Below are 23285 nucleotides of genomic sequence, written 5' to 3' on the forward strand. Positions count from 1 at the left end.
GTGGCTTCCTTTTTAAGATATACCTGAAAATGTAAATTACAAATAAATTTTCAGATTATTAACAGGTCTCTATAATCGTACTTAACCATATACAAATATATGGTGGATTCGACAAACATTCAAAATATCTCGATAAACATTGGCTTATCGAAAAATTTCTAAGAGGCAAAAAAGTTGTAAAAACATTGTATTTAACTAATGGTACCACAATAATAATTTAATTGGAACGTACACAAAAGTTTGGGGGGGTTTAAATGAACAAAACCCCCATAAAATTTTTATGGGGTGCACAAATTTCGCTTTAATTTTTTTAAGATGCTGTTGCCATGATATTGCCACATGTTCATTTTCAATAAAAAGTCTCCAAAAGTTTTCGATATATGAAAAAAAATCAATTTTCATTTTGTAACTTCAAAGGGCTGTAACTACTTTTGTTGTGTGCATTATTTTACATTCAACCTATTTGTAAGTGAGGTTCATTCAACCTATTTTTGACCACAGAATCTGTGGTATAATTTATGACCAATCTTTTCGGGACACCCTTTATAACTCATACCTAATGCTGGAAATACATCCCTTAGTGGGCCCTATAAGAGTCATCTGTCAACTTACTAAGAAATTTGAGTTAAAATCTGGGCAAAAGTATTAATTTGTATTAAAAGTAAATAAAAACATGCAACTTTATCACATCGGCACCAACCAAAAATACTGCATTCTTTCGCGTATATCTATAATACACGACTCTATCTAGGTATTTATTCATATTCATCATCATCATCACACCTAACACAACCGATTATCCAATAATAACTTTAATAGTTACGTGGCTAATGAAAACAAAAAAGGATATAATTTGCAACTTCATCTTTTGTTTAAATCAGTATTAAGTGCAATATGAAAGCACATTTTATACTTCTCTATGCACATTTTAGCTTAAGTTTCCGAAGGGTCACTCCAAAATTGGGGTTATCAAGATTTACAAACCGGCTAGGATTAAACTAGTAAAATGTAAAGCGATATAGAGTTCCCAGACCTTTGCTAGATGTTAAGAAGGGTAAATTCATCTCGAAACGATTTAACAACTAGCGGACATTCCTTCCTTTGGATATGATTGTTTTAGTGAAAACAATCAAATGCACGAAAGAGATTATCAAGTTCAAACAAGATGGTACGTCATATAAAATACAGTGTATATCCTAAAATATCCAGGATTAGCAATTTAATACACTCTGTATCCCGTGACAAAAAGAACTTCGGGGTAGAGAGAGAATTATATGACAGAAAATGCATTATAATACATCAAACTTTATTCGTTGTACCAAAAACTATATATTATCGTGATTTTATATGTATGAAGTATAAAAACTTCATTTTATATAAAATGTATAGGGTGTTAAAATATAGAGACTGACGACTTGTCAGTCTTTGTATCAAAATTGGTAGGTAACAGAACCGTAATATGACGTACTATTTCGACCTCATTACATCTCATTAGGTACCGGTATTTCAACACAAACTAAAACCCAACGACCAACAAACGTCCCCTGAATGTCTCCCACCTAATTCGTAAGCGTACAAAGGCACCATCTACTTTGACGGCTATAAACGAAAACAATTTATTAATTATCATTGTCTTCGCTGTGTACTACAACAAAATATGCAAACATTTACGATTACTATATTATTTAGAAAAGCCTTCTATTACCTGTATGTTTTTATTACAGTATAATAATTATGGAGGCATTTGAGATGTGGATTTATCGACGAATCATTAAAGTTTCCTGGACCGCACGAATATCAAATGAAGAAATCCTGAGAAGAGTTGGTACAGAACGACAGCTGCTATGCACAATTCATCAACATTCTCTTTGCCTTATCCTTATGCGGGGTCGGCTTCCCTAATTCAATTTCTCCACACAATTCTATCTTGGGTCATATCAATGTTAATCCCCTTTACCAATATGTCCTGCCTTATCGTCTCCCCCAGGTCTTCTTTGGTCTTCCTCTCCTACTCTTTCCAGGAATCTGCACTTCAGTAATTCTTCGTATTGGGTGATTAACGTCTCGACGTTGAACATGACCAAAACATCTTAACCTGTACTCTCTCATTTTTGCATCAATTGGTGCCACACCTAGACTTCCCCTAATATACTCATTTCTAATGTTATCCTTCTTTATCACTCCACTCATCCATCTAAGCATTCTCATTTCCGCCACATGCATTCGTTGTTCCTCTTTCTTTTTCACTGCCCAACATTCAGTTCCGTACATCATAGCCGGTCTTATGGCTGTTTATAGAATTTTCCCTTCAGCTTCATTGGAATTTTTCTGTCACACAACACACCACTCGCTTCTTTTAACTTTATCCATCCAGCCCTAATTCTACTGCATGCATCTCCGTCTATTTCTCCATTACTTTGTAATACCGATCCTAGGTACTTATAACTATTGCTTTTCACAATTATTTCACCATCCAAAGGTACCATTTTATTTGTAGTAACTCCATCTCTAAATGAACATTCCAAATACTCTGTTTTTGTCCTACTAAGTTTTAAACCTTTTTCCTCCAGAGCTTGTCTCGACTGTTCCAGTTTTTGTTCTAAAGCAAGAAACCCATTATGAACGGCCAGCACGGCACAGCCCGGCACGGCACAGCACAGGCCGACCCGTCCAAAAACCCATTTGTAACGGCCAACGCGGCACGGCACCGGAAAAATGATCATTTGCCATAAATGATAATGTATTTTTATTAATAAAATATATACAGAGAGGGGCTAAATTACCGAATAAATTCATTTTCTCTAAAATGGACGGCTTTGGAAAAAAATACCAAAACAGGTCGATTTTTACTTTTAAATTACAATTTTTTGGCATATACAGTGGAACCTCGATTATCCGTCACCTCTGTTAACCGTCAGGGTCCATTAAGTTATATTGTATACACAAGTAAAAATTGAGTCATCAATTCATTTTGTTTGAGCATTGTGATAAGCCAAACGAAATTCATTGAAATGTACACGTGCAGTTATGCCATCACCGCATTTTTTTATGTAAATAATTTTTGTTCTTATTCAGGGCTCTGGATTAAATTTCAATTTAAATAGGTAATGATAAATGATACCATACTTTTAGAGTTCTATTTTTAGAATCGCAAGCCGAAAATAAAAATATACATCACACAAATTATTAGTTAATATCTGTGTGTCACCATAACAGTATGATTTTTTTTTAATGTTCTGTTAACCGTCTTCTCGATTATCCGTCATACCCTTGGTCCGGTGCTCTGACGGATAATCGAGGTTCCACTGTATTTCATACTAGAGACGTCATTCATCTGAGCTTAATGATGTAATCGATGATTTTTTTAAATGGGAATAGGGGTTGTGTGGCATCTCATTTGAAAGGGTGTTCAATCTCCTATTCAGTAATATAAACAATAATATCATTCAGATATCATTTTAAAGTCGTCTACTTTAAAATGTATAATACGTGTCTGAATTGCCGATATAAATGAGTCAGATTAAATAAATTATTAGAAGAATTTTTTACTAAGCAACAACATTTTTGTCTATTTAGTATTATTTTGTATTTTGACAACGACACCCGAAATTGTGGCTTATTTCCCATTTGAATATACTTGATTATAAAAATGCCACAAGAAAATAGCTTCAGAACAACATTAGATAATATCATTATTTATACAGGGTAGCCAAAACAATAATTTTTAAATTACATTAATTGACGCAAAAAGAAGAATGTATGTAATTTATTTAACTCAAAATACATTGTACTGCTGTCAGTAAATAGAAAAAAATGTTTATTTCACAAATAAACATTTCGTTTCACTTAAATTACATCACAAACAGCCTCCCACCTACCTCTTGACAGTTTGAACATTTAATTTAAGCGAAAAGCAATGTTTTTTTGCCAAATAAACATTTTTTCTATTTTCTGACATCATTAGAAAGTATTTTGAGTTAAATAAATTGCATACATTCTTCTTTTTTCGTCAATTAATTTAATTAAAAATGTATTTTTTGGCCACCAATGAGATGCCACACGACCCATAATCCCATTTAAAATAATCATAGATTACGTCATCACGCTCAGATGGATAACGTCACTAGTATGAAATATATGCCAAAAAATTGTAATTTAAAAATAAAAATCGACGTGTTTCGGGATTTTTTTCCAAAGCCGTCCATTTTAGAGAAAATGAATTTATTCCATAATTTAGCCCATCTCTATATAGGAGAAAAATGTTATGTCGACGCTGCCAAGCCAAAACGGCATAAACGCCAAAATGACCACTTTTTAGTTAGCTGCACTAAAAAATAGGATTTTAATTCCCGCACCAGACAGTCAACGCGGAATAACCGCAGAAAAATTGAAATAGGTGTAATATAGGTTTAAAATTTTTATAAACGCCAGTCTAGTCACGCACGTGAACACCGACGTGAACACCGATTGACATAATCGCCAGTGCCCGTAAGATTATCATTGTGTAGATTTCGGTCCAGTAATAATAGTAAAGGTATGTATTTTTACAATTTTTATGGATAAGTAACATGGTATTATCTACCTTTGCAATATTTTCAATTTGTATTGATTTTTGAAGCGTAAACACACTGAATTTCTTTAAAAACTATGTGGCGTTTATGCCAAAACCACATATTTACATCGTGGTTGACACAAGTGCCATTCCTCAATGGTATTCTTATGCAGGTTACTTATTTAAAAATTGCGCAAATAAAAAGTTTATTTTAAAATATTCTATTGTAACTTTGGACTAGTGTGATGAACAATTCATTTTGTATTACAGCATAGAGTTCAAATCAATTTTATATAGCTAAAAATGGCGATCGATTTTTGGCGTTTATGCCATTTTTTTGTTGCACATGAATAGCAGAAGTAAAAAAATAATGGCCTTACTAAATGAAAATAAAACATATACCGAATCAGTACAAAATGATATACTGACTGACAATAATCCCCCTATATTTCCCTTAGAGGTTTATGACATTTATAATGCCAACATTGCAGAAGCTTTTAGCAATGACATTATCATCTTTGAGGAACCACCAGGCGTTGCAGTAGAAGAAGAAATATTTAGTCACGATCTCACATCATGTTTCAACTTAGCAGCAGATAATGGTTTGAATGCCGGTATAAGTAGTGATCAAAATAAGGAAAATACAAGCAATTAAATCAATACGGGTGTTGAACCAAATATTGACAGTGATTATGAATTAGAATCCACTATTACTTATTATTAGATATCCACTTTTAAGTATTTCATATTTACTTTTAAGTGTTTCATCCTAGCACCAAAACATGTTTAAAGAATTTAAGGTTTTGTTTTTAACTTAGAATGTATTTTTGATTAATAAAAAATAAACCCTATCAAAAATCTTCGTAAATTCGTCATTTTTCTTGTTGGCATAAACGACAATTTTTGATTTTCGTTTCTTTTTTCGTTAATGGCATATATCCCTTTTAAGCGCCATATTGACTAACCTTACAACGATGCGATCGACACAAATGCCAGAGGTAAGTTTGGCATATTCACCAATGTTATATCTTGATTGGACATAAGCGCCATTTTATAGTTTTTAATTTATTTCAGACAGTATTTTCAGCCACTTAATGTTCACAATATATTAAAATTCGAAAAAAAAATCACCAATTTTTTTTAATCACTGTGCAGATAAGCAGAATTGGTAAAAATAAAAATAATCAGTTTTTTGTGTTTCCTGAGAAATCAAGTTAATGTCGTTTATGCCGTTTTGGCTTGACAGCGTCGATGTATTGTTTTAATTTTATTTTAGAAACGCATCATGTCATCTATGATATATTTTAAAAACTATCGTAAAATAAAAGTTTTTAAAAGACATAAACTACACAATTTTAATGAATATGCATCATGTTAAAAAAACGAATTCATGGTTAAAAGATAATGTACGTACCTGTCCATTGATCAAAATGTTCGGATATTTTTGTACCCATGCATTGTCCTTTTTCTTGCTATCGTGATAACCTGGGTCCGATGCATCATACAAAAATGGGTATTCTCTGACACTCTCAATTAAAAGTTTGTCCATATTATTTCAAAAGAAACAACGCGCTTTCAATTAAAAAATCAACAATATAATATTTTATAACAATTATGACACACTGGCGCCGACTGGCCGTTCAGAGGCCGTTCGACTCCAACGGATTTTATTCTACTCGGAGAATTTCGGCCGTTCCGTTTGCGTGCTGGCCTGTGCCGGGCCGGGCTGGCTGCTCATAATGGGTTACGTTGCATTTAAAACTATACAAATGAATTTGGACTGTCCTGTGCCGTGCCGGGCTGTGCCGCGCTGGCTGTTCATAATGGGTTTCTTGCTTAAGTCTCCTTCACTATTTCTTATTAACACTACATCATCAGCATACATTAAGCAAGAAACCCATTATGAACGGCCAGCACGGCACAGCCCGGCACGGCACAGCACAGGCCGGCCCATCCAAAAACCCATTTGTAACGGCCAGCGCGGCACGGCACCGGAAAAATGATAATTTGCCATAAATGATAATGTATTTTTATTAATAAAATATATACAGAGAGGGGCTAAATTATCGAATAAATTCATTTTCTCTAAAATGGACGGCTTTGGAAGAAAATACCAAAACAGGTCGATTTTTACTTTTAAATTACAATTTTTGGCATATACAGTGGAACCTCGATTATCCGTCACCTCTGTTAACCGTCAGGGTCCATTAAGTTATATTGTATACACAAGTAAAAATTGAGTCATCAATTCATTTTGTTTGAGCATTGCGATAAGCCAAACGAAATTCATTGAAATGTACACTTGCAGTTATGCCATCACCGCATTTTTTTATGTAAATAATTTTTGTTCTTATTCAGGGCTCTGGATTAAATTTCAACTTAAATAGGTAATGATAAATGTTACCATACTTTTAGAGTTCTATTTTTAGAATCGCAAGCCGAAAATAAAAATGTACATCACACAAATTATTAGTTAATATCTGTGTGTCACCATAACAGTATGATTTTTATTTTTTTAATGTTCTGTTAACCGTCTTCTCGATTATCCGTCATACCCTTAGTCCGGTGCCCTGACGGATAATCGAGGTTCCACTGTATTTCATACTAGAGACGTCATTCATCTGAGCTTAATGATGTAATCGATGATTTTTTTAAATGGGAATAGGGGTTGTGTGGCATCTCATTTGAAAGGGTGTTCAATCCTCTATTCAGTAATATAAACAATAATACCATTATTTATACAGGGTGGCCAAAACAATAATTTTTAAATTACATTAATTGACGCAAAAAGAAGAATGTATGTAATTTATTTAACTCAAAATACATTGTACTGCTGTCAGTAAATAGAAAAAAATGTTTATTTCACAAATAAACATTTCGTTTCACTCAAATTAAATCACAAACAGCCTCCCACCTACCTCTTGACAGTTTGAACATTTAGTTTAAGCGAAAAACAATGTTTTTTGCCAAATAAACATTTTTTTCTATTTTCTGACATCATTCATTTTGAGTTAAATAAATTGCATACATTCTTCTTTTTTCGTCAATTAATTTAATTAAAAAAGTATTTTTTGGCCACAAATGAGATGCCACACGACCCATATTCCCATTTTAAATAATCATAGATTACGTCATCACGCTCAGATGGATAACGTCACTAGTATGAAATATATGCCAAAAAATTGTAATTTAAAAATCGACGTGTTTCGGGATTTTTCTCCAAAGCCGTCCATTTTAGAGAAAATGAATTTATTTCATAATTTAGCCCATCTCTATATAGGAGAAAAATTGTTTTAATTTTATTTTAGAAACGCATCATGTCATCTATGATACATTTTAAAAACTATCGTAAAATAAAAGTTTTTAAAAGACATAAACTAGACAATTTTAATGAATATGCATCATGTTAAAAAAACGAATTCATGGTTAAAAGATAATGTACGTACCTGTCCATTGATCAAAATGTTCGGATATTTATTGTACCCATGCATTGTCCTTTTTCTTGCTATCGTGATAACCTGGGTCCCATGCATCATACAAAAATGGGTATTCTCTGACACTCTCAATTAAAAGTTCGTCCATATTATTTCAAAAGAAACAACGCGCTTTCAATTAAAAAATCAACAATATAATATTTTATAACAATCATGACACACTGGCGCCGACTGGCCGTTCGACGGCCAACGGATTTTATTCTACTCGGAGAATTTCGGCCGTTCCGTTTGCGTGCTGGCCTGTGCCGGGCCGGGCTGGCTGCTCATAATGGGTTACGTTGCATTTAAAACTATACAAATGAATTTGGACTGTCCTGTGCCGTGCCGGGCTGTGCCGGGCTGTGCCGTGCTGTCTGTTCATAATGGGTTTCTTGCTTTAGGCACCATGGAATTCTACTCTGTAGTTTCGCTGTTATCTGGTCCAAAACTAATGAGAATAAATAAGGACTAAGCACCGGGCCTTGGTGGAATCCTATTTTCACCTGAAATTTAACAATCTCTCCCACACCTGTCCTAACACTAGTCGCTGCTCCCTCATATATAATATCTCTCACAATCTTTACATATTCGCCAGGGACTCCTTCCTTATTGAGTGCCCACCAGAGAATCTCTCGAGGAATTCTATCATATGCTTTCTCAAGATCAATGAATACCATATGAGTGTTGGTTTTTTATTCCTGTATTTTTTCATCAGTTGCCTTACAATGAAAATTGCATCTGCTGTTGATCTTCCCTGCATAAAGCCAAATTGATTATCGAATATTTCGGTTTCTTCACGTATCCGTCTATCAATTACTCTCTCCCATATTTTCATGGTGTGACTAAGGAGTTTTATAGCCCTGTAGTTTGTACATTGTTGTATGTCTCCCTTGTTTTTTCGACAGGTAGTAATATCTGCTTCTCCCTTCGTCTGGCATTTGTCCAACTTTCATAATTCTATTAAATAGACCTACTAGCCAACTTATTCCTGTCTCTCCCAATGCTCTCCATACTTCCCCAGGAATGTCATCTGGTCCGACTGCTTTTCCTTTCTTAACTTTTTTAAGCGCTTGAGCCACTTCCTCGTTTGTTATTCTGGTAACCATTGCTGTTACTGTCTCCGTTAACTCCACAGGCTGTCAAATTCTTCATTTAATAAACTGTCAAAATACTTTCTTTATCTCTTTTTGACATTCTTTTCGTGAATTAGTATATTATTGTTTTCATCTCGGATATATCTAATCTGATTAAAATCTCTTGCTTTCTTTGCTCTCTGTTTTGCTATTTTATAATATATCTTTGCTTCGCCTTCCCTGTTATCAAGTTGATCGTATAAGTTTGAATACGTTTCTCCTTTAGCTTTTGCTACTGCTACTCTCGCTTCCATTTTGGCAACCATATAGTTTTGAAGATCTATGTCCGATCTAGTTTCTTGCCACTTTTTATATATAATTTTCACTTCTCTTTTATTTTTCCTTGTAATTCATTTGACCACCACCAAGTCTCTTTATCCTCAAACTTCTTTCCTGGCGTTTTCCCAAGTATTTCAATAGCCGTCTCTCTAATAATATTGGCCATTTTTTTGTGGCCGATAGAGAATATAAGAGACTATGTGAATATTTTAAAGATGAATATTACATATACAGGTGTGGAAATTTATTTTCGGAACATAGGACTCTCAATGCAATAAGTTAGATTCTTGAATGGCAATTAACCAGTGTACCTACATTTCAAGACAACGTCTAGATGTTTCATATTTAATTAATTTTTTTCACTGGATATGCTACACTGGTGCATAACCAGCGGTAAAGGCAAACAGTCGAACAATAAATGAATTAATTTTAAGACATCGTATATTGAAATTTACACTGGTTAACTGCAAATCATAGATTTCAGTTCGGTACAGCGTATCCAATGGAACAAATAAATTAAATATGAAACATCGAGACGTTGTATTAAAATGTACACTGATTAATTGCAAATACAGAATCTTACCTAATGCATTGAAAGACCTATGTTCCAAAAATAAATTTCCCTACCTGTATATATCACAATGTATAACATATCACTTATGTAGTCGCTAATAATCAATGGTTGATGCGACATTCTTTTCTAAATAAAAAATATAGAAACATTTAATATTCCTTATTATATAAGGATTACACTTTATTTCATTAGCAAAAGCCTATCAGCTTCGTATACCTACGAAACACTCAATATCATCTGCATTTCAACAAATGACTTGAGGTTTCATTCTCCCTAGCAAGCAGCTTTTGTACGGCTTTTGTACGACACCGCAATTTATTTTCTTTGTAGAAAATAAAATGACAAAAGTGGTTGGACGACAAGTAAAAGAAAATTAAATTAACGACAGAAATGACAGAACGTTGAAAACACAATAATTAATTAGGCGCTTGGAAGTTTTCTCGAAGACGTTACACATTCTTTAAGAATTTATAATTTGTTCGGTAATGGACTTAATGGTCTATGAGATACGTTTAATTGAAAACAAAAGCAAAAGTTTCTTAAAATATGCAAAATAAATTTTATGTTAATTTAGCATACCCAAGACTAAAACTTTAATTATTGTTTATATTAATAACCTCTTAATGGGGGTTATGGCGTTCGGGACTAAATAACCGAACACATATAAAAACCAAGGGAATTATGAAGAAAAAATGGCAAAATGAAAATTCGAGGAAAATATTACTGGGTGGTAATCCACGCCTGTTTAAGTGGGAGCCCCAACGGATAAGGGGGGCAATTTTGCTACAGATCTTCAGAGTCCAGTTGAAAACGTCAGCAAGGCAAAACAAAAGAAGAAACAGAGAAGAATCAAGAAGGGAACATGGAATATTCAAGCATGGAACAGAAAATACAAGGAACTCTTAATAGAAATCAGAAAGATTAATGTCGCCATAGTACCTATAAGTGAAACCAAAAAAGGGGAATTGGCATAAGGATCGGAGATATAATACACATATGGAGTGGAGTTGATAAAGGATAAAAAAGCAAAAGCAGGAGTAGGAATTCTTATTAAGAAAAAGTACAAAAGGAATATCAAATCGTGGGAGCTCACAAATGAAACAATTATGAAAGTCTGGTTAATTCATACAATGATTAAAATCTTAACACAACCTGATTATAGACCACTACATAGTAAAATTACCACGGCACTGATCATATCAGCGCCCTAGCTCCGTCGAAAGGGGAACGCTTTAGTCCCTGTATGTTAAATTCCTTTGAAGCGTGTCCTTTTACCGACTACCAACGGGAAAAAACGCGACGCTTCACAGGACAATAAAAATAGTTTACAGAGGCCATAAACTAGAGTTCGGTATTAGCTTAAGGATCATAAATAACAAATTTTGTGAGACATTTTAGTATTTCACGTTGCATTGAATCCCGTCTTTGGTTTTTATATTTTTTGATACATTTTTCTATTTTGCAAAAGAGCGTGCCCGCACGCTCCATCAGAATTCTTTTTTAGAATAAAAATCTGCCTAACCATTTATGGAATGATATTCCACCACATTTTCAGCAGATTAAAAATTTTGGGACCAAAAATTTCTCGATACCACTCGCGAGAAGGCTCCACCATACGAATGCTAATTATTGTCAATTTTTCACAACAACGATTAGCTAATTGGAAGTGAAATACGTTAAATTGTTTTGCATTTTATTTGTTGTGATATTACGCATAAACAGAAATAAAATAACTATAGTCCAGGAACCGAAGCTTTTCAGCTCGCAATTTTTACAGAATGATGATCAAAATCTATATGATGTCGACATGCGCTTTTACCATGGGGGTGGTTGCCACCCCGCTTTGAAGATGGAAATTTTTTATTATATTTTGACCGCAAAAGTTGATAAAAACATTCATTTTAAGCAAAAAATGTTCTATACATTTTTTTGATAAAATTAATATTTTTCGATTTATTCGCTATCGAAAGTGTTAGTTTTGTATCGAAAAATCAATGCTTTTCGATATTAGGTGCTGGATGATTAAACTGCCACACGAATCCGGGACATTTTTGTGAAAAATATGCAAATATACATTATTCTAATCCAGTAACAAAAAAAAATTTTTGCGGAATAGCCATTAGTTTAAATAAAAAACGACTTTGAAAATTGAAATTTTTACACCTTTCTGGATGATTAAGCTGTCACTAATTTAAGACAGATTTTATATAATAGAATTATGTAGTTACTACTAACCTTTTATTTATTTTATTTTAGGTCGAAATGTTTCATATTCTTTGTTAGAATACGAGATTTTATTTAAAAATTGATAAATTTAAGGAAATAAAAAAATTTGCATCTTGTGTTTTGATGTTTTTGTTGCAACAACAATCGACACTTGACATATTTTTTTTTTTTTTTTTTATTTTTTTATTTAACGTCCTAATTTATTTACAATCTGTAAAACAAGTTACAATAAGTAAATGTTGTGACCACTAGTGTAGGTGACTTGGAGAAAATGATTCAATAATCATTTTCTTTACAAATATTTTACATAGATATAAAATTGTTTGTCTCTGGGAATTACGGCACATATAACTAAAATCGCGATGGTAAATCACTAGGTGTATTTCGTCTAAGTCTCCGTCTGACTGGTTGGCTCATCAGGTTTCTGGCTAGTACATTTGGATGTTGTGCCAGTCTGTCTTCGTATTTCTGTGCAAAGTTGGTAATTTCTTCTTTTACTGTTGAAATTTCTAGATCGCGTCTAATAATAATATTTGCAACATACCATGGGGCATTTGTGATTATTCGAAGAACCTTCGACTGGAACCTCTCCAAGATTTCGATATTGGAGTTTGATGCAGTACCCCAAAGTTGGATCCCGTAAGTCCATATTGGCTTCAAAATTGCTTTGTAGACAAGTACTTTATTTTTCATCGAAAGTGATGATTTGTGACCAATCAGCCAGTAAAGATTGTGTAATTTGAGACCAAGTTGTTTACGCTTCATAAAAATGTGTGTTCTCCAGTTTAATCTTTGGTCTAGATGCATTCCAAGGTATTTGACTGTTGCTTGCTGTTTTAGTTGGTGGTTGTTGATATATACAGGCGGGCAGTGACCTTTACGGTTTGTGAAGGTAATATGAACCGACTTTGTTTCATTTGTTTGAAAACGCCACCGTTTTAACCAAGTTTGCATTTTGTTGAGGCTGGTTTGCAGAAGTTGAGAAGCTATCCGTGGGTCCTGATGTACTGACATCACTGCTGTGTCGTCTGCATATGTAGCTGTAGTGGTTTGAAAGTTTGTTGGTAAGTCTGCTGTGTACAATAGGTATAACACTGGCCCCAGAACACTGCCCTGTGGAACTCCAGATCCAACTGGAAATAGAGACGTGCACTCATCTCTATGTTGTACAAAAAAGTAACGGTTATGGAGGTAGGATTTTAAAATTAGGAAGTGAGTGAGAGGAAGCATATTTTTTAATTTGTATAGAAGGCCTGTGTGCCAGACTTTATCGAATGCTTGCGAGATGTCTAGAAAAGCGGCAGTGCAGTACATTTTGTCTTCCAATGCTTGATTAACAGTTCTGCATATCCGATGAACCTGTTCTATGGTTGCGTGTTGGGATCTGAATCCAAACTGGTGTGCAGGGATTAGTTCTCGATCTGATAGGAGTGGTTGAATTCTTGAGAGTATCAGTTTTTCTAGGATCTTTGACACTATCGGCAGTAAGCTTATGGGTCGATATGATTTGACATTTTCCAGCGGCTTTCCTGGTTTGGGAATTAGTATAATTTTTGCGACTTTCCAGAGGAGAGGGAAATATGCGGTTCTTAATACTGCATTGAATAATTGAGTGAGGTACACAATTCCTTTCCTGGGTAGTTGTTTAATAATTTTACTGGATATAAGATCGAAGCCTGGGGACTTTTTCGATTTAAGATTTTGTATTATTTTGATCACTTCATTTACCTTAAACTTTTCCGGTGGAAGTTCTAACTGGTATGGAAATTCTAAAAATTGTTGGATGGATGCTTCAAAGTTTTGATTATTCTCAGCAGGGAAAGGTTGAAAGACGTCTGTGAGATATTTTGCAAACACTTCTGATTTTTCTTTATTGCTTTTGGCCCATTCGCCGTTTTCTGCGCGAATAGGAGGGTTGCTTGATTGAGGTCGTTTAAATTTTTTCGTAGCCTTCCATAGAGAATAGTCTGTAATTTCTGTTGCTGATAGGTTGCTAAGATATTCTTTAATCCCATCGTTTTTGTAGTTATTTAGGAGAGTTTTAAGTTGAAGTGTAGCCTGGTTGAGTCTGGTTTTGTCCTGAGGCGCGTGCGTTCTTTGCCATGTTTTTCTTAAATATCGTTTTTCTTTGATTTTTTGTCTGATTATGTTTGGTAGCTCTTGTTTCATGAGCGTCGTGTTTTTTAGGGGTGTTGTTTGCCAGATTGCTTCCTGTATAATTACGTTAAAATTTTGTATGGCTTCATCTATTTCATAGTTTGTTTTTAAAGGTATGTTTAGGTTTAGGTTGTCCTCAATCACCCGCCGAAACCTTTCCCAATCCGTATATTTGTTGTCCAGTTTCGGTGGTAGCTGTACCTCAACAAGTTCAGTACTTATCGTGATTAATACAGGCGAGTGATCCGAGGAAAGGTCAAAGCAAGATTCAATTCTTTGCGATCTTTTTGGAATTCCCTTTGTTATGCAGAAGTCAAGTAGATCGGGTATTTTGTTCACGTCGGTTGGCCAATAAGTAGGTTCACCACTGGAAATATACGAGTAGTTGTTACTATTCATAGCCGCTAGAAGCTGTCGTCCTTTTGGGGTGATTAATCTTGATCCCCAATGTGTATGTTTAGAGTTGTAATCTCCTCCAGCCAGGAATCTGTTACCCAATGTTTTAAAAAATTCTTCAAATTGTTCTTTTTTTATCTTGTGTATTGGTGGGCAATAGACTGCAGAGATTGTTAGTGAGCCATGCCAATCTTCAATAACTATGTTAGTAGCCTGCAAGTAGTCTTTTTTAAAGTCATTAGTCTCATAGTGTTTGATATTGTTTTTGATCATAATAGCAGTTCCACCATGGGCTGTACCATCTGGGTGTCTAGTATTGTAAGTTGTGTAGTTAGGTATTTTAAAGTAGCTTCTACTTGTGAAGTGAGTTTCTGATATTAACATTATATCAATTTCGTGACTAATGATGAAAGTTTTTACCTCAAGACAATGTTTGGCAAGCCCGTTGGCGTTCCAAAGTGCAATTTTTAGTAACTTATTCATTTTGTTAAATTATTGACGACTATCGTTAGGAGGTTTAGCAGTGTGGACAGTTGTTCCGCAAATCCTTTAAACATCGATTTTAGTTCAGACAGGTCGTTAGCAGGAGTAGGATGCGTTAAATTTGGTGCTTGCAAAGTATTCTGAGATGTGCTTGCTTGAGGTAGTTGGTTTGTTACTGCTTGTGAGTAGCTAATGCCTGGATTGATGGTTCTTCCAATATTACTCGTTAGTGGGGTTGTAGGTTGTTTTTGCCGTAGGGTTGGATATGTTTTTTTCTGCAGTTCCTTATATATAGTACATCCTTTATAATTTGCCGGGTGGTTTCCTTCGCAAAGAATGCACTGAACATCGTCAGATCTTTCTTTTCTTGTACAGTGTTCAGTAGCATGATCTCCGGTGCATTTTACACATCTGGGCCTATGTTGACAGTATTTTTTTGTATGCGCATATCTTTGACATCTACTGCACTGTGGAATTTCCCTCCTTGTGTATGGTGGTTCAAATTTAATTTTGTAGTTTAGCAAGTGTTCAACGTCGTAAATTGTTTTATTATTTTCTGCTGATTTTAAGTCAATGAAGAACATTGATAAAGGTTGCTTAGTTTTGTAATTTTTAATGTTCCACATATTTACTACCGAGTGCCCCAGCTTTTCGATTTCTTCTTTTAATTCTGTCAGATTGGCTGAGTAATGCATGTTTTTTAATACTACTCTGAAGCTGCGTTCGTCACGAGGCCTAAATGTATGGAATTCTGTTTTTTTCTCAGTTAAAGCTTTAGTTATTGTACTATAATTTTCTTTTTCTTTAGGTTGTATTTTAACTTGATCGTGATTTAAAACTTTGATTTCGTATCCATTTTTGGCTATATTATTTAATAGTGTGGTGAGTGGGGTCACATTTTTCACTCCATTTACAAATATGGGAGGTGGTTTTGAGGTTTTTTCAGTTTGAATCTCAGTTCTTTCAGTTTGAACTTCTTCATTTTTTGCTTCGTTATCTGCGTCGTTAGACAACTCCTCAAATCGATTTGATGTATGAACAGGTGAATTTAGCCAGTAGTCATTAATTTTGGTCTGTTTAGTTACTCTGTGTTCAGGGCTAAGTCTGACTCTTTTCCTAGTGTTTTCTACAGTTTTCCATTCTTCGTCTTGGCTAATTTCTTGGCTATTTTTGTTTGGCAAGGCTGGGATATTGCTAAAGTATAGGGGTTGTTGTGTTGTTTGGTAATATGGTGTGGGTAAAACCTGAGGAAATGAAACGTTACCTTGTACTAGTTGGTCGTTGTTGATCTGAACTTGCGGAGCGTACGCCACTGGCTGAGTTGTAAATTGGCCTGGCTGAATCATCGCTGGTGTTGGAACTCCGTATAAATTCTGCTGTGGCTGTGGCTGCATCGGTTGAAACGGCGAAGTAATATTGTAATCCATTTCGCTGAGAGTTTTTTCCGTTTTGTCATTGGAATCACTTTCAATTTATCAATAATAAAAACTGAGTTTATTATTTTTAAAACAAGTACCGGGTCATTCGAATATATGATATTAAAAACACATTAAAATAATTAAAATCACATTAACGGTTACAGTATAAAATATTTTAAAATTTGCTGGACGAAATGCGACCGCTTTGGTCTAAGGTTTGTGGTCGAAATGACTTGACATATAATGAAATGTGCGAGGTTGCCAATTTTTGTCGTAGCTTTAACCCAGTTTCGAATATTGATGGGAATATTAATCAAAATATTGATGAGAGTGTTTTGACAAAAAGAAAATTCATCCGCAGTAGAGTTGTAAAAACAATGGATTTTAGGGTTACATGATATTGTTTTAAAAAGGGAGGTATGTAACTTACTTAAAAAGTAGAAAAGGCGAGGATATATTAGTGGATATTATTAAACGATGCGCCCGGGAAGCAACAGACCAGTGGAAAGGTTACTAAAATTAAAAAAAAAAATGTGCCTATATTTACAAAACTGTGTATAATATGTTGATTGATGATTATGTAGGATTCATTATATTATGACAGCGATGCTAAAGAATATTTAAGAATATAGTAGAAGCCATTAAGCAGAAATACAAATGGTACGACGCCCGTAGGGCGTCGGAGTGTATTTCTCCATGCAGACGGCCGCAGGACGTATATGTGTGTGTATTGCTCCGTAGGAGCAATACACACACATGTTTTATCTTAATTAGTTTTGTCTAGGTAAAGTCGGGTTTGGTTAGGTTAGGTTTGGTTAGGTTTGGTTACGTTAGGTTCCCAGACCGTGAAATGAACTACAGACGCCCGTAGGGCGTCGCTGTGTATTGCTCCTATTACTCCTATACAGGTTAGGTTTGGTTTGGTTAGGTTATGTTAGGTTCCCAGACCGTGAAATGAACTACCGACGCCCGTAGGGCGTCTCCGTGTATTGCTACTATTGCTCCGTATAGGAGCAATAGACCCACTAATATGGGTGGGTTGTGATTGCGCGCAGCTGTCAAATACCTCTTGCGGTTCTCTCACTCTAATACCCGCAAATTAGGTTTGGACCGAAGGGTTAGGTCTTCCTCCTTTCAGACCGCTGCGCGCAATTGCAATCTGCCCAATAATATATATCTTATAATAAGAATTTATTACTTCACTTTAGCTACTTCATTTTAATTCTACTTTTAGCTTTTAAATCTCATTAAATCTATGAAGAATGCTTTAAATTTTTAATTCGAATATGCAGAAATCTAAAAGTAATATAATAACTGACATCTAAAACAGTATTTTGAAGTGTATTAAACTTTCTTCCGCATAAAATGTACCTTTATATGCGTATAATTATTATATTCGATGCTTGAGATGCTAAACATTTTTATAGATTTGGCAACGCCGCCCGAAGTTCTCAATATGGCGGACTAAAAAGTGTAAAAAATTCAATTTTCAAAGTTGTTTTTTATTTAAACTCATGGGTATTCCGCAAAAATTTTTTTTGTTAATGGCTTAGAATAATGTATATTTGCATATTTTTCACAAAAATGTCCCGGAATCGTGTGGCAGTTTAATCGTCCACCACCCGATATTATACTCATTTACGATTCACTCAATTTTTGCTGTAGAAAAATTTTTTTCAAACCAAGTTCTTGGGATTTAAATAACCTACATTTTGGTATTGAAATATTTTTTCGTATCTCTGATGCTAATCTTTCTATTCTGAAGAAAATGGCATTTTTTACCAAACTAGAAAAATTCGTTATTCACTTTTAACTCCAGTTTTTTTTAAACTAATCATTCTAAGCCCGTCAATCTTCTGGAATCTATTACTAATATATAAATAAAGAAATATTAATAAGGTCAATGTCTTAAAACATCGCTAACTTACATTATTAAGCCTAGAGTTGGTTTTCCCCTTTTTAAATCAAAAAAATATATTTATTTTTGAACCGTAACTTTTTTACTGCTTATCCTAGAAAGTTTGGTAGAAAAGAAGTTTGTAGGTCTCAACAAGATGTATAATATTAAATCCTTTCAAAATCCTAAGTCGCAAAAAGAGGTGACTGTAAAAGGGTTGGTAAAGATGGTTTGTGCATGTTATTACAAGTTTTAATTGTCAATAGCTCACTCAATTTTTCTCATAAAAATTTTTTGCTAACCCTGTTCTTGTGAATTAAATAAGCTACAATATTCGATTTACATATTTTTTGTATTATTTTTTTTTAAGATATATTCAAAAAAGAATTAGAAGACGAAGTAGCAGGCATAAAAATAAATGGCCTACCGATATCTGAAATTAGATACGCCGATGACACAATACTAATAGCAGAAATTATTACAGATCTACAAAGAATTTTAGATAAGGTTGTTGCAACGAGTGAAGAATTTGGTCTGTCACTAAACATAAAGAAAACGAAATTTATGGTTATATCAAAGAAGAATATTGGAAACATCAATCTACACGTAAATAATAAGACGGTAGAACGAGTTCAGAAATATAACTATTTAGGGACAAACATTAGTGAAACAAACGAATATACCAAATAAATCCGAATTAGAATAGAAAAGGCTAGAATTGCATTCACTAATATGAAACAAATATTATGTAGTAGAGAGCTCAGCCTAAATCTCAGAAAGCGAGTCCTAAAATGTTATGAATTTTCTGTTCTTTTTTATGGTGTGAAGACATGGACTCTCAATAAACAATACCTCAATAGATTGGAAGTATTTGAGATGTGGACGTATCGAAGAATGCTGAGAATCTCCTGGACAGGCAGAATAACCAATGAGGAAGTACTAAGGAGAATACAGAACAGCAGGAAGATACTGGATTCCATCAAAATAAGAAAACTTCAATACTTGGGTCATATAACACGTGGTGACAGATATGAACTCCTAAAATTAATTATGCAGGGAAAGATTCAAGGAAGGCGCAGCATAGGTAGGAGAAAAATACACTGGCTGAGAAATCTCAGAGAATGGTTTGGATTCAGCTCAACTGAACTCTTTTGGGCTGTAGTGTCAAAAGTGAGAATAGCAATGATGATTGCCAACATTCGTCGCGGAGATAGCACGCGAAGAAAAAAAAATTTTTCGTACATCTGATGCTCGTCTTTCTATTCTGAAGAAAAGGGCATTTTTTACCAAAGTACAAAAATTCGTTATTCGCTTTTAACTCCATTTTTTTTAATTGATCATTCTCAATTGATCAAGCCGCTCCAACCTCTAGAACCTATTAATAATACATAAATATAGAAGACCAAATAAGATCAATGACTAATTTTAATTAGGGTGGTAAGTAGGGGGAAGTTTTTGATCACTATTTCGCTGAAAAAAATAGGACTGACATTCTTTTCATAATAAGTCACTTAATTTTTTAGCTAGAGATTTTTTTAGTTCTGTAGATAGATATTTTTAAATACTTTAAATTAGTTTGAACAAGTTATCCTCAAAAAATTCAGTTTTCCCGTCTTTTGAGTTTGAAATTACACTATTTAGCATTTGACGAAGAAGAGCTAATATATAATAAAGTATAGCTCGATTACTATTGGTCTGAAAGAAAATAAAAAAAAACATTAATTTTTTCGATATAAAACTAACACTTTCGAGAGCGAATAAATTGAAAACTATTAATTTTATCAAAAAAAATGTATAGAACGTTTTTTGCTTAAAATTAATGTTTTTAACAACTTTTGCGGTCAAAATAAAAATAAAAAATTTCCTCCCCGAGATGGGGTGGCAACCACCCCCATGGTAAAAGCGCCTTTCGGACTCATATAGATTTTGATCCTCGAACTATCCACAGAGAACGGCAGTTCTCACCAGTGGCGCACAACATCCCTACAAGCGACACTATTTATACACGAAATTTTCGATTTTCTAAACCTGACTGAATTGAAAATTGGGCCAACTCCCATCTTAAAGTATAGGAAAAGACTGGTCCATCCATATGTTACATCTTCATTTTGGTCCAAGGGTGTGAATTTTACGGCCCTTCCCATTTAGAGTCTGTTTTTCGTTCTCGTTCCCAAAACTCCCAAAAATTTCAAAAGTTTAACCCGACCTTTGCGGCTTTTGATAGCACAGATCATTACCTTTCCAACGCATATTTAATTTTGAAAATCGGCTATACCAATCAAAAGTAATAGAAGGTTTAGAAACAGTATTACATCTGCAAAAACATACCCAAGTGCAGACGCAGCAACTAACCATAATTTGCTCTGTGCTGGATTCAAACTAAAACTAAAAAACATAAAAGCCCCCACAACGCAGAAGAAACCTAATACTCGACTCCTAAGAAATGCCGTAATAGCAGATGAGTTCGGAAATAAGATAAATCGTGAGATTAAAAAACAGTTAGAAAGATCTGAACAAGAAAATATCGGTCAAAATCTAGATATCATGAATTCCGCCATGGTCACCATAGCAAACGAAGTTTTGACACCAGAAAGAGGCCCAATAAAGAAAAAGGATTGGATGACCGATAAAATACTAGACCTTATTCAACAAAGAAGAAATTGGAAAAACAAAGACGAGATTCGGTATAGAGGTATAAAGACGAGAGATATATCGACAAATAAGATACGAGGTTAAGCGAGCAAAAGAGGACTGGATGGAACAAAGATGTCGTGAAATGGAAGAACTACAAAGAAAACATGACGAGTTTAATATACATAAAAAGCTTAAAGAAATTACCTACACGCAGAGAAAAAGAACTCCTCACTTTATGAGAAACTCAAAAGGTAACATAATTCTCGACTTAGATGAAAAAAAGGAAGAATGGACTAACTATATAAAAGAGCTCTTCCTGGATACGAGGCCACCACTTAACACCACAAAGTATACGAATACTGGTCCTAGTATTTTAAAAGCGGAAGTAGAGAAAGCCATCAAACAGAGCAAAAATGGGAAATCTCCAGGCCCTGACCAAATACCATCAGACTGGCTCAAACTTCTGGATGACAACAATGTCTCACAATTAACAAACATTTATAACCATATGTACGAGACTGGAATGATGCCACAGATATGGTTGGAGTCTACATTTATTCCACTCCCAAAAAAACCTAATACATCATCATGTAAAGACTTTAGAATAATTAGTCTCATGAGCCACTCTCTCAAGCTACTTCTTAAGATAATTATTAATAGAATCAAGCAGAAATGTGAAAGAAAATGGGAAACAAACAATTCGGTTTCAGAGAAGGACTGGGAACAAGGAAAGCTTTGTTCTCAATGTTAACATTACTTCAACGATCATGGGAAGTACAGAAACCAATTTACATCTGCTTTATAGATTTTGAGAAGGCGTTTGATAGAGTTCAACATGATAGGTTGTTTGAATATCTAGAAATGATTGGAATAGATGATAAAGATCTGAGACTTTTACAACATCTATATTGGAATCAAGAAGCTTCTATTCTGGTAGACGGAAAAGAAACAGACAAAATTTGCATTCAAAGAGGTGTCAGACAGGGTTGTGTGTTATCCCCAACTTTGTTTAACGTATACTCAGAAATAATTTTTAATGAAGCCTTGGAAGGACAATGCGGAGTTCGAATCGGGGGAGAAACTATTAACAATATCAGATATGCAGACGACACCGCCATCATGGTTGAAAATATCGAAGATCTTCAATTCCTTATTGATCGAGTCACTAGAGAATGCTCCAATAACGGACATAATAAACATAAATGCAACAAAGACAAAGTTACTTGTGGTTAGTAAACCAGACGTCGGCCCTATGCAACTAATTGTCAGTGATGAATCAATAACAAAAGTTAACCATTTTAAATACCTAGGATGTTGGATAAACGAGACACTAAATCCGGATGAAGAAATTAAAACTCGTATAGAAATTGCAAGAGGAGCATTTATGAAACTTAGATCTATTTTGAGCAACTCTCAGCTGAACTTACAACTAAGAATCAAGTTCCTAAAATGTTATGTGTATCCTGTATTACTATATGGATGTAAAACCTGGATCATGAATGTTAACATGATGAACAAATTAGAAGCCTTTGAGATGTGGTCGTATCGTAGAATGCTCAGAATATCTTGGGTTCAACACATTTCAAACAGAGAAGTCTTAAACAGAGTAGGTTAAGGCGAAGATGACTTAATGAAGATGATAAAAAAGAGGAAACTTGAATATCTGGGGCATATAATGAGAGGTAGCAGATACAGGATGCTGCAGTTAATACTCAATGGAAAGATCGACGGAAAAAGAGGAATTGGTCGAAAGAAATATTCATGGCTCCGAAACCTTCGTCAATGGACTGGCTTATCAGCAGATCAATTGTTACATGCCGCACAAGATCGAGAACGATATCGGCAAATTGTTATGGAAGCTACCCACGCCTAAAGGGCACGGTACTTAAAGAAGAAGAATCAAAAATTATCGAGCTCAGAAATATGATTCAATTTTTATTTAAAAAAGGGAAAATGTTTGTATGTATGTATGTATGTATGTGTGTGGAAAAGTTACACCGATTTGAATTTTTTTCTGTGTTTCAAGAGGGTGTGAGGACCGATTCAGAACCGGTCTAATTTTT

Source organism: Diabrotica virgifera, chromosome 4 (genome assembly GCF_917563875.1).
Source record: "Diabrotica virgifera virgifera chromosome 4, PGI_DIABVI_V3a".
NCBI lineage: Eukaryota > Metazoa > Arthropoda > Insecta > Coleoptera > Chrysomelidae > Diabrotica > Diabrotica virgifera.